Here is a 9,804-nt window from a genome sequence, read left to right on the forward strand (position 1 = left end):
AGCCATAAAGACATAACAGCTGTGCAGCAACTGGAAAGAAACCAAAACTACACAAGCCTGGAAGCAATTCAGCCCAGCAAAGATCACCAACGAACAGAAATACATCGCCTGGATGACTGCCCATACTTGCTTACCAACCAGAAAGTTTCAACACAGAAGAGGCATGGCCAAGACAGCGGGATGTCCCGAGACCAATATCTAGGGGAAGAATGAACCCTGCACATGATGTGGAACTGCAACTATCCACCACCCTTCTAGAAAAGGTTGAGTAAACTCCTGAAAAAACCTCACAACCATAAAAACCCTCAACCACGAGAACATTATTTATGAGACAGATCTACCCTCCACAGACAAGGAAAGACTTGGAAAATAATGAACCCAGGAAAGGAAGTCCTCTGGATATCAAGAAACCTGCTTCTTTTTTCATACATGCATTTAGACACTAATGAATGTTTAAAATGATGGTTATCTAAGTTGAATATTTATGTATGGTTTGACATTAAACATCTTGGCAACGAAGAAGCAAATAGAATATGGCAACAGCAATAATGGGCAGAATGGGTACTAAGACCACTATAAAGACTACCCATAAAGGTAATGGTCTAGGTCTATAACAAAAATCAATTTTATGGAATAATCCAGCCTACAACAAAGATCATTCTTATGAAATAATCTAGGTGGAAACCACCAATATATGCCATGCCTGAGAGCATTATATTAGGCATGGCACAAATGTACGCCACCCTATGGGACTGGCTTTCCTGTATCTATGTATTTGAACTTAACAGATTTTTTTTTTTTTATGAAAATAAATTTTCATTAATCAGTTTAATATCTGATACGTCCTCTATCTGGGGACCATATATTAAATTGATTTTTGAAACAGAGATGGAATAGGAGCTTGCTCTGTCCACTCCACGCATCAACCTGCTATTGCAGTACCTCCAGGAATGGTGCACTTCCCACCCGGGGAAAAACATGCTGTTGAAAAAAAAGATGCAAAAGCAAAAGCAGCGTTTCACTGGCTTTCTGTAAAGTGGCGCTAATGTCTTTGGGTGTAAATAAAACCAACCTGGCCACTTTGTGGCAGCCGTGTCTTGTTTTATTTATTTAATTTAATTATTTTTTTCTGTGGAATTTAATAACCCCCCTTTATTTAGTTCTTTTTCCCTCTATCCCGGGGCTGCACTTCGGCAGAGAAAAATGACAGAAACGGCATCTTCAGCAGTGTGTTTTTCATTTTTGGATCCATCCCATAGTAGAGCGCAGAGGACAAGAGCCCTTTCTTGAGCTCCCGGTTTTCAGCAAGTGAGGAAGAGCAAGATAGCAATGGAAAGACAGGAAAATGAAAGAGGGTCAACTAGCTGTAGAAGAGCAGATGGAGTGGACACTGTCCATGTCTTCTGTCGCCTCTGTCCGGCCATGAACGACCCAGCCTTATCTATAGACCAAGGTGTTGGCCACTTGCTGTCAGGGTGTCGTGTCTAGGGTGGCCTGGCCTGTTGCCCGGTGTTCAAACTCAGGCGCTGAACACAGTGGACAGGAAAGGGTGGAGAATGCAAAAGCTAAAAACTGGGCAACGTGGGTGTGCTAATGGACGAATAATGAGGAGACTGCAGAGAACTCTGGGTGTCAGGAAAACCCTGACATCAGGGCCTCTTCTTCCTTTTGCTACTTGTAGAGGTCCTGTGAAGAGTTGGGAGGAGAGGCGAGAGGCCCGTGAGCGGTAACAGAAAGGACGACCCGGGCAGAGTCAGCCAGGGAGACTGGGTGGTGCTACGACAATTCTGGCACCTATTGGGTTATCGCTTCTCTGCCATTTGACTAAGATCAAGTTTAGTGAATGCTGCAATTGGTTGAGCTTCAAGTCAGAGTGAGACTCTTGATCCCCGAAGTGCTGGACATGAGTAACTCTGGCTTGACCGGAGCCAGGCTGCGCCTCTGAGGGGCAAAGGGGAACGCAGCAGCGATAGTCTTTTTGCTTCTCTCGGAGAACAAGCCTTCCTTCCGTGGCTTGCCTCGGGCAAGGCTGACCTCTCTTGATTGGCAGAAGGAGGTGTGATCACTCCTTTGACAGAGGTACCTGGGGAACCTACGCTACAGGGATGGGCCTGCAACTACTGGCTTGCCCGGGACCTGGCTGATGCCTTAACGCTGGGGGTGACCTGGTTCTTTTCTGCAGGGGTTTCCTGACAACACAGGAGTTATAGATGACTTTCGGCAACAGAGCGAAGACATGAAGAGATTTTAACATCTGAGGACAGCAATCTTCTGCCCTCTCCCTCCCTTCCTTGCCTCTCCACCAGTGCGGAGAGATGTATTGGAGAGGATCATCCTTCCAATGGATCAGGGCCTCCAGCTGGTGTCTCATGATGGTGTTTTTCTGGTGTGCATTTGGCCTGAGTCAGTTGCAAGATTGTTATCTCGCTCATTGCTGACTTTGACAGATGTCTTTTCACTAGTGGGGCGTGACTCTTTGGACTTCACCAAGGTAACGAAAATCCCCATGCCTATCTCACACGGACAAAACTGAAGATGGAGGGTCCCTCCTCCTTCCTCTATAAAGCACTAACTTTGCAGTGTGCGTATGACAATTTACTACAAAGAGGTACGATAAAAGGAGACTGCCACTGACTTCTCACGGGGTGGGAGAGCGCACCTCGGGCAGTGGCTATGGCCACCTTTTCAAGAAGGTCAGAAGGTCTAAAAGATTTTGACTAGGTACCAAATTCAGTCAGTTTTATGGTAGACTAGGTACACAGAAAAGAGAGAAATTTGTTATTTCTAGTTGAAGAAATCACTAACCCCTAGGGTGCCCAGGTTGCCTGGTGCAGAGGACGAGACCAGCTCGTCCTGCTACGGGCCCCCGGGGGAGCGCAGATGGCCAAACACCCGCCTCCTCTGGGCAGAGATGGAAGGGGAATCGCTTCCTCTTCCACCACCGCCCCCCTGACCACCCCGTGGAGTCTGATGTCATGACTTCATCAGAGGCCTTCCCCTCTCAGCTTCCAGCGCCGATCGAAGGAGAAATGCAAAAGCATTTCTCATCCGATCACGTGGAGGGGCAGAGAGGCATGAAAGGAGAGGAATGGTCTTTCCTCTCTTTTCATGTCTCTCTGAGCATTTGTTTTTTTATGTTTATTGAAAAAAGGGGAGCAGCCCCTTGGGCAAGGGCCACTCCCCAGGGGGGCAATTTATTTCTAGGCTATTTTTTTTTTTCAAAACAAGAGGGTGGGGGTATGGTCATACCCCACCCCAAATAAATGGGGCCAAAGTTGTTCTGCCCACCAGTGGGCGGATGGGGCAATTACCCCCGACCCACACCCCGGGGAGCAGAAAGTCCACTAAATGCCAGGGAATAAAAAAAATATCAAAATAGTGTGGTGGTGGCTACCAACCAGTATGGGCATGGTTATGCCCCCACCCCAACTGAAGGGGTTAACAGTCTTTCCACTCCCCCTGCATACTAAAACATCTTATCCCATGGCAAGCAAGTGGACATTTGATTATTTGGGGTTTTGGTTTTACATTTGGGCTATGAGAGCTTGGCTAACTCTCAAAATCGTCCCACTTGTAACGGTGAGGGCTGCACTTTTTGGATTTTGGGATGCTGCCATGTAGAAAAATCCACAAGACCTAGACACATCTGAAAACTAAACATCTGGGTGAGTCCAAGGTGGTGTGCTTCACATGCAGCCCACACCATTTTCTTATCCACAATGCCGTGCAAACCTCCAACTTTGCTGGAAATCACACATTTTTTCCCCATTTTTGTGATGGAACCTTCCGGAATCTGCAGGAATCCACAAAATTTCCACCACCCAGCATTAACTCATCTATACCGATAAAAATTCCTGATAATGTTTTTTTTTCAAACTGCCCTTTTGGACCCACTTTTGTTCCCCCTCAATTTCGACATGTTTTTGGCTCCTCCCTGTTACAAGCACTTAGCCCACCTACACAAGTAAGGTATCATTTTTACAGCGAGACAGAGGGGAACGTTGGGTGGTAGACAATTTGTCCCAGTGAGGTGATCCCACAGAGAAATGTGGGAAAAATATGATATACCAAAATTTGAGGTTTGCTGAGGATTCTGGGTAAGACAACATTAGGGGATCCACAAAAGTCACACCTCCCTAGACTCCCTCGGATGTCTAGTTTTCAGAAATGTTTGGGTTTGGTAGGTCTCCCTAGATGGCTGCTGAGCCCAGGACCAAAAACGTAGTTGCCCACGCAAAAACAGGTAGTTTTGTATTTGATAATTCTGATGTGTCCACATTGTGCTTTGGGGCATTTCCTGTCGCGGGCACTAGGCCTACCCACACAAGTGAGGTATCATTTTTTTCAGGAGATTTGGGGGAAACATAGAATAGAAAAACAACTGTTATTGCCCCTTGTCTTTCTCTACATTTTGTTTCTTCCAAATATAACACAGTGTGTAAAAAAGATGTCTATTTGAGAAATGCCCTGTAATTCACATGCTAGTACGGGCACCCCAGAATTCAGAGATGTGCAAATAACCACTGCTCCTCAACGCCTTATCTTGTGCCTATTTTGGAAATACAAAAGGTTTTCTTGATATCTAAAGAGTGAAAAATAGCTTTCAGCAAATGAATTGCTGTATAGCCGATATAGAATGAAGACCTACTGCAAGGTGCAGCTCATTTATTGGCTCTAGGTACCTAGGGTTCTTGATGAACCTACAAGCCCTATATAGCCCCACAACCAGAAGAGTCCACCAGATGTACTGGTATATTGCTTTAAAAAATCTAACATCACAGGAAAATGTTAGAGTAAAACGTAGAGAAAAATGGCAGTTTTTTTCACCTCAATTTCAATATTTTTTTTATTTCAGTTATTTTATGTAGGAAACCCTTGTAGGATCTACACAAATTACCCATTGCTGAATTCAGACTTTTGTCTACTTTTCAGAAATGTTGAGGTTTCTGGGATCCAGCATTGGTTTTACACCTATTTCTGTCACTGACTGGAAGAGGGCTGAAAGCACAAAAATTGTAAACATGGGGTATGTCCCAGTAAAATGCCAAAATTGTGTTGAAAAATTGGCTTTTCTGATTCAAGTCTGCCTGTTCCTGGAAGCTGGTGATTTTAGCACCGCAAACCCTTTGTTGATGGCATTTTCAGGGAAAAAAAAAACACAAGCCTTCTTCTGCAGCCCTTTTTTATCATTTGTTTTTAAAAAAAGGAAATTTTCACTGTATTTTGGCTAATTTCTTGATCTCCTTCAGGGGAACCCACAAAGTCTGGGTAGCTCTAGAATTCCTAGGATGTTGGAAAAAAAGGATGCAAATTTGGGATGGGTAGCTTATGTGGACAAAATTTTGTGAGGGTCTAAGCGCGCCCTCTCCCAAATAGCCAAAATAAAGCCTGGCACCTGAGGGGCAAAAGGCCTGGCAGCTAAGGGGTTAAGAGGGAATGTAATGTGGCCGAATGGGCTACTGAATGTGTGCAAGATTTTTCCAATTGGAGTATTTTTGACGTAACCCTTTCGAGTGTTTCAATTTGTCAAATGTTTATACAAACTGCTACCAATTGTAAAGCACACAAAACATTTGCTGGTCTCACTTTCACACCGATGTCTGCGCCAAAGAAGGTCATTTTAACAGTGCATATGTATAATCCATACACGGTGCCACAGCAGCTTGGAGTCAGGTCCCCAGCCCTTTGTCTTCAAAACAAGCCTCTTATTCAAACAATGAGAAGGTTCCTTTACAAAAGGAAATGGATGTTATGGATTCAGAATTTATAGCTGTTGTGGACGGTATTGAAGTATGTATGAATCAAACATTTGTGGATCCAGAGGAGGGTCCAGACAATAATAATGACACTCTGGCTTCTTCGGAGGTGCCAGACCTTCAACAGTTTTGTCTTGATATAGTAGAAAAAAAGCTTGAACACATAGAGGTAGAATGTATAAAAAGGGCCGCTTTAGCGCAGAGAGCACAGTGAGCTACCCAAAAGAAAGATACTGTGCCAAATGAGAACACTGAACCAGTTATTTGTCCCTACAACTTAAGTATATGATAATATTTTTGTCACAAAGACATGTACATCAGCAATCCCCCCCACGGGGGGAAATGAGTACAATACCAGAAACATTGAGCAAGTGGTCAGCAATTTACAGCAGGCTGCCGAGGACCCACCCCTTCTTTGAAACCTAATGTAAGGTTTACAAGTGAAGATAAGAATATGGATCACAGTGGGTAGTCCACATAAAAAAAAAAGAGGTAAACACAAAGCTAAGAGATCTAAACAGGTGATTGACTCCACACTCACGACAAAATCTAAACATCGCCAATCCTCCATGGAGCGGATGGTGCGAGGGGGATGGTTTGAGCCCCTAATTCACCTCTCAGATACCGAAGAGGGTATATACTTAATGTGGCACATGTTTTGGAGATTAATGATAGCCAATTTATTGATTTGGAGGCAACACCAGATCGGGAAGCTCTCTTGTCCGCCTCAACTTTACCAAGTGAAGAGCATAGTATGGGGACAGACTAGTGGATTGCCAAATGAGAGTGCATAATAAAATCTGTTACCACAGCTTGCTTTTTAAACTTTTTTCTTATGGAATTTACAGTGGCTTCTTGCAATGTGAGAGGCATGGGTACAGAATTAAGGAGAAATGTTGTGCTCAATTATTGCACAACACTTTGTGCTGATATCATGTGTTTACAAAATGTCACCTTGGATTTACTCTCAAATAGTCTTCCTACCAATCCCTGTGGACCCGGGGGCCTCACCGTGGTCTGAAGGGGGTACTAAGAATGATGAGGTTGTAATACTATAACATAGAACTTTTTCTTCCAGGATCTGCCAGTGTTTTATCACCTGGATGCGCTATGCTTTTGTCCTTACTAATGGAAGGTATTCCTATAAGAGTTTGTTTCATCTATGCACACACATGGAGAGGCATGGCCTGATGCCATGGCGGTCCACAGCCTCTTCATGAGGCTCCCGCTCCAATCTCCCAACCCTCGGGTTCACGACAGTCAAATCTACCCCCAAACTGAGAAAAACGAAGAGCAGAGGGTGTGGTGACCCACTACCCCAAAAGTCGCATCAAAAATGAGATTTGGAGATCGGGAATCTCATTACTGAGCTCCAAAACGATCCCGAGGGGATTCCGCGGCAGGAAAGAAGATGGAGGCTGCCATACCCTCCGCAATTCCGCCGCAAGCATAGAGCGGGAGGAGGAGGAGACCCTCTCTGCACTCTCGCCGCTAACCCTCCGACTCGCCTTCAGCCTGCTGCATCGGCGACGCACCTCCGGATGCGACGGGGCCTGCGGGAGGGACGGATTCCCATGAGCAGACTGGGGCCCGACCGTGTCGAGGTGAGCGGTGATTGCCCTCGGCCCAGTGCAGAGCACGAGAGAGCGGAGCTCCACTGCGGTCTTGAAGGCCGGGAGCATAGCATGCGCGGAGCCCCTGGCTTGGGGCCCTTGATGACTGGGCTCGGGGGCTCCCACCTGCAGACCCCAGCTGGATGCCTCCGGAGGCGCTTGGAGGTAGGGCCTTGCGGTGGGGGGTTGCCGAGGGGAGACCCCAGATTGCAAAGATTTGCACCCCTAGTTGCTTACTACTGCCCAGGGATCACAAAGGTTTCCGGACCCCGGCGGGGTCGAATTCCACAAACCCCGCGCAGAGTGTGAGAGACCCCAGAGGAGACCTGGAACCGGTGGGGCCCACTGTGTTGGGGAGAGTTGCACACGCCTATAGAACCCTGGGGGGGAATGAAAAGCTGTGCGCTAAAGTTCAGTTCGGGAGCGGGAAGTGCTAGGGAGCCTGGAAGTTAGCGGAGCCCCGCCAAACCCTGGAGAATGGACTCCGAGGTCCCCTTCCTACAAGCTCAACAATACCACCAGCAGAGGCACTTAAAAATCAGACAAATCAAACGCGTTACCAAGGGGAAGCCACGGCTAATAAAGTGATATACCCCCAATATTGACAATCTCCTGGGGGGAAAACAAAGATCCAAATCCCAGAGAAAATCACCTCCTAACCTCAACACAAGAGAGGGGCACTGGACCCACATAAGAACTAAAAACGACCCTACCAGATCATTTCTAACCCCAAGGGGAGCTAGTGGGTTTTGTAGACCAGCATCAGACTCTGCCTCCTCTCTTGGGCAAATAACAGCGACCTGCCGGAAAACCACTCACATTGAGCACATCTTACAGTTCTGTAAAATGGGGCAAAAACGGGCAGACGCAGCAACACAGACTGCAATACTGGCCATCCCGCCAAGGCCTTGTCAGAACAAGAGAAATCCCATGAAACTTGCTCCAGGAGAAGAGAAGGAGAAAGAAAGAACCTAGCCTCCAAGACGTGATGCAAGCCATAACTGCCTCCAGAGTTGCCCTAGAAGGGAAAAATAGATGCAATGGCAAAAGACCTTACAGGCTCAGGATGACCATCGCCGCCTGGCAGAAAAAGTGAATACCACAGATAAAGGCAATTGGAGGAACTGCAGCCTGAAATAAAAGACAATTCCCAAACTAACATGGCAAATGGAGAAAACAAATCAGAGAATTAGAACTAAGGGCTGAAGACGCCGAAAATAGATCACGGCGAAACAATATCTGAGTCATAGGATTACCTGAACGTTCTAAAGGGTCCAGCCTGGTAGAATTTCTTGAAAAAATGGCTTAAGGAGAAAGTGGCAGACGATGGCCCTATTCCCAGTTCTTTGCTATAGAAAAAATCCCACAGGGTCCCAACACCAGGAGCTCCTCCAAGACCAGTAATAGCCAGATTGCTCCATTACAGAGATAGAGATTACCTACTAAGCCAAAGCAGGAAGAAAGGAGACTGCATGATTGACAACCATGTGATCCGTATCTTCCCTGATTTCTCTAAAGAAGTGCAGAGACAGAGACCATCCTTTAAGGAAGCCAAACAAAAAACTCCGTAAAATGGGGGTTCAATACGGGATGCTGTTCCCGGCCAGATTAAGAATAGTGACCACATCTGGTGCGCAATTCTTCAACACAGCGGAAGAGACTTGGAGCTGGATCGATGAACAACCAACAGGAGACAAGAACCACAGTCCGGAAAAGCGTCACTCGGACCGCAAAGGAAAACACAAGCGAAAGTAATTCCAGTAGATGGAACAGCCCATCCCCTCTAGAAATTCCGAAAAGAAAAGACAAAAAAGCTATGGAGGCAGCTGCTTCCCTCAGCGGCTCAGATCACGGATCCCCCAAACAATCCTAAGACGACATAGAACAATCTGAATCGGAGCAAGAATCTGAACTTTCGCTTGCATCCGACAAACAGGGTCCAGATGTGACGCCGGGAACTTCAGACATCATCATCTGATGGACAAATCAGGAAAATCATAACCGCGAGACACAAAAAACCTGAGGAAGTAAAAAGCATGCTACACCTATATCCAAATCAATGGACCGTTGACCACCCTACGGAGTAACCCACCAGGCTTACAAATAACTGCAATGAACACAGATTTGGGGATATGAAATCCCCGTGTGATAACCTCCTGAGGGTCGCGGGAGAGGACGCTTTGCTATGTTCTCAACTCCACCTCAGAGCACCCCCCACATTGATGGACTGGTTAAAGTTTTTTCACTTGTTTGGGCAAGAGAGGTTTCTACTTTTGTCCTGGGGTTGGGGAGTTGGGTAACCACAGTTTTGGGGATTACTATGGGTTTAGATAAGTGAGAACAGCTCGACATTTAACCACCTGGCAAACGAATTGGGGGCCTAATTGATGCCTGGCATAGATTGCACCCCACTTTTAGAGACTACTCTTTTTTTC

General features: G+C 46.2%; 1 pseudogene; it reads left to right on the forward strand.

Annotated features, from left to right (window-relative positions):
• Positions 1 to 788: 788 nt before the first annotated feature.
• Positions 789 to 964, forward strand: LOC138297622 (U2 spliceosomal RNA; annotated as a pseudogene).
• Positions 965 to 9,804: the final 8,840 nt, after the last annotated feature.

This window comes from Pleurodeles waltl, chromosome 5 (genome assembly GCF_031143425.1).
Source record: "Pleurodeles waltl isolate 20211129_DDA chromosome 5, aPleWal1.hap1.20221129, whole genome shotgun sequence".
Taxonomy (NCBI): domain Eukaryota; kingdom Metazoa; phylum Chordata; class Amphibia; order Caudata; family Salamandridae; genus Pleurodeles; species Pleurodeles waltl.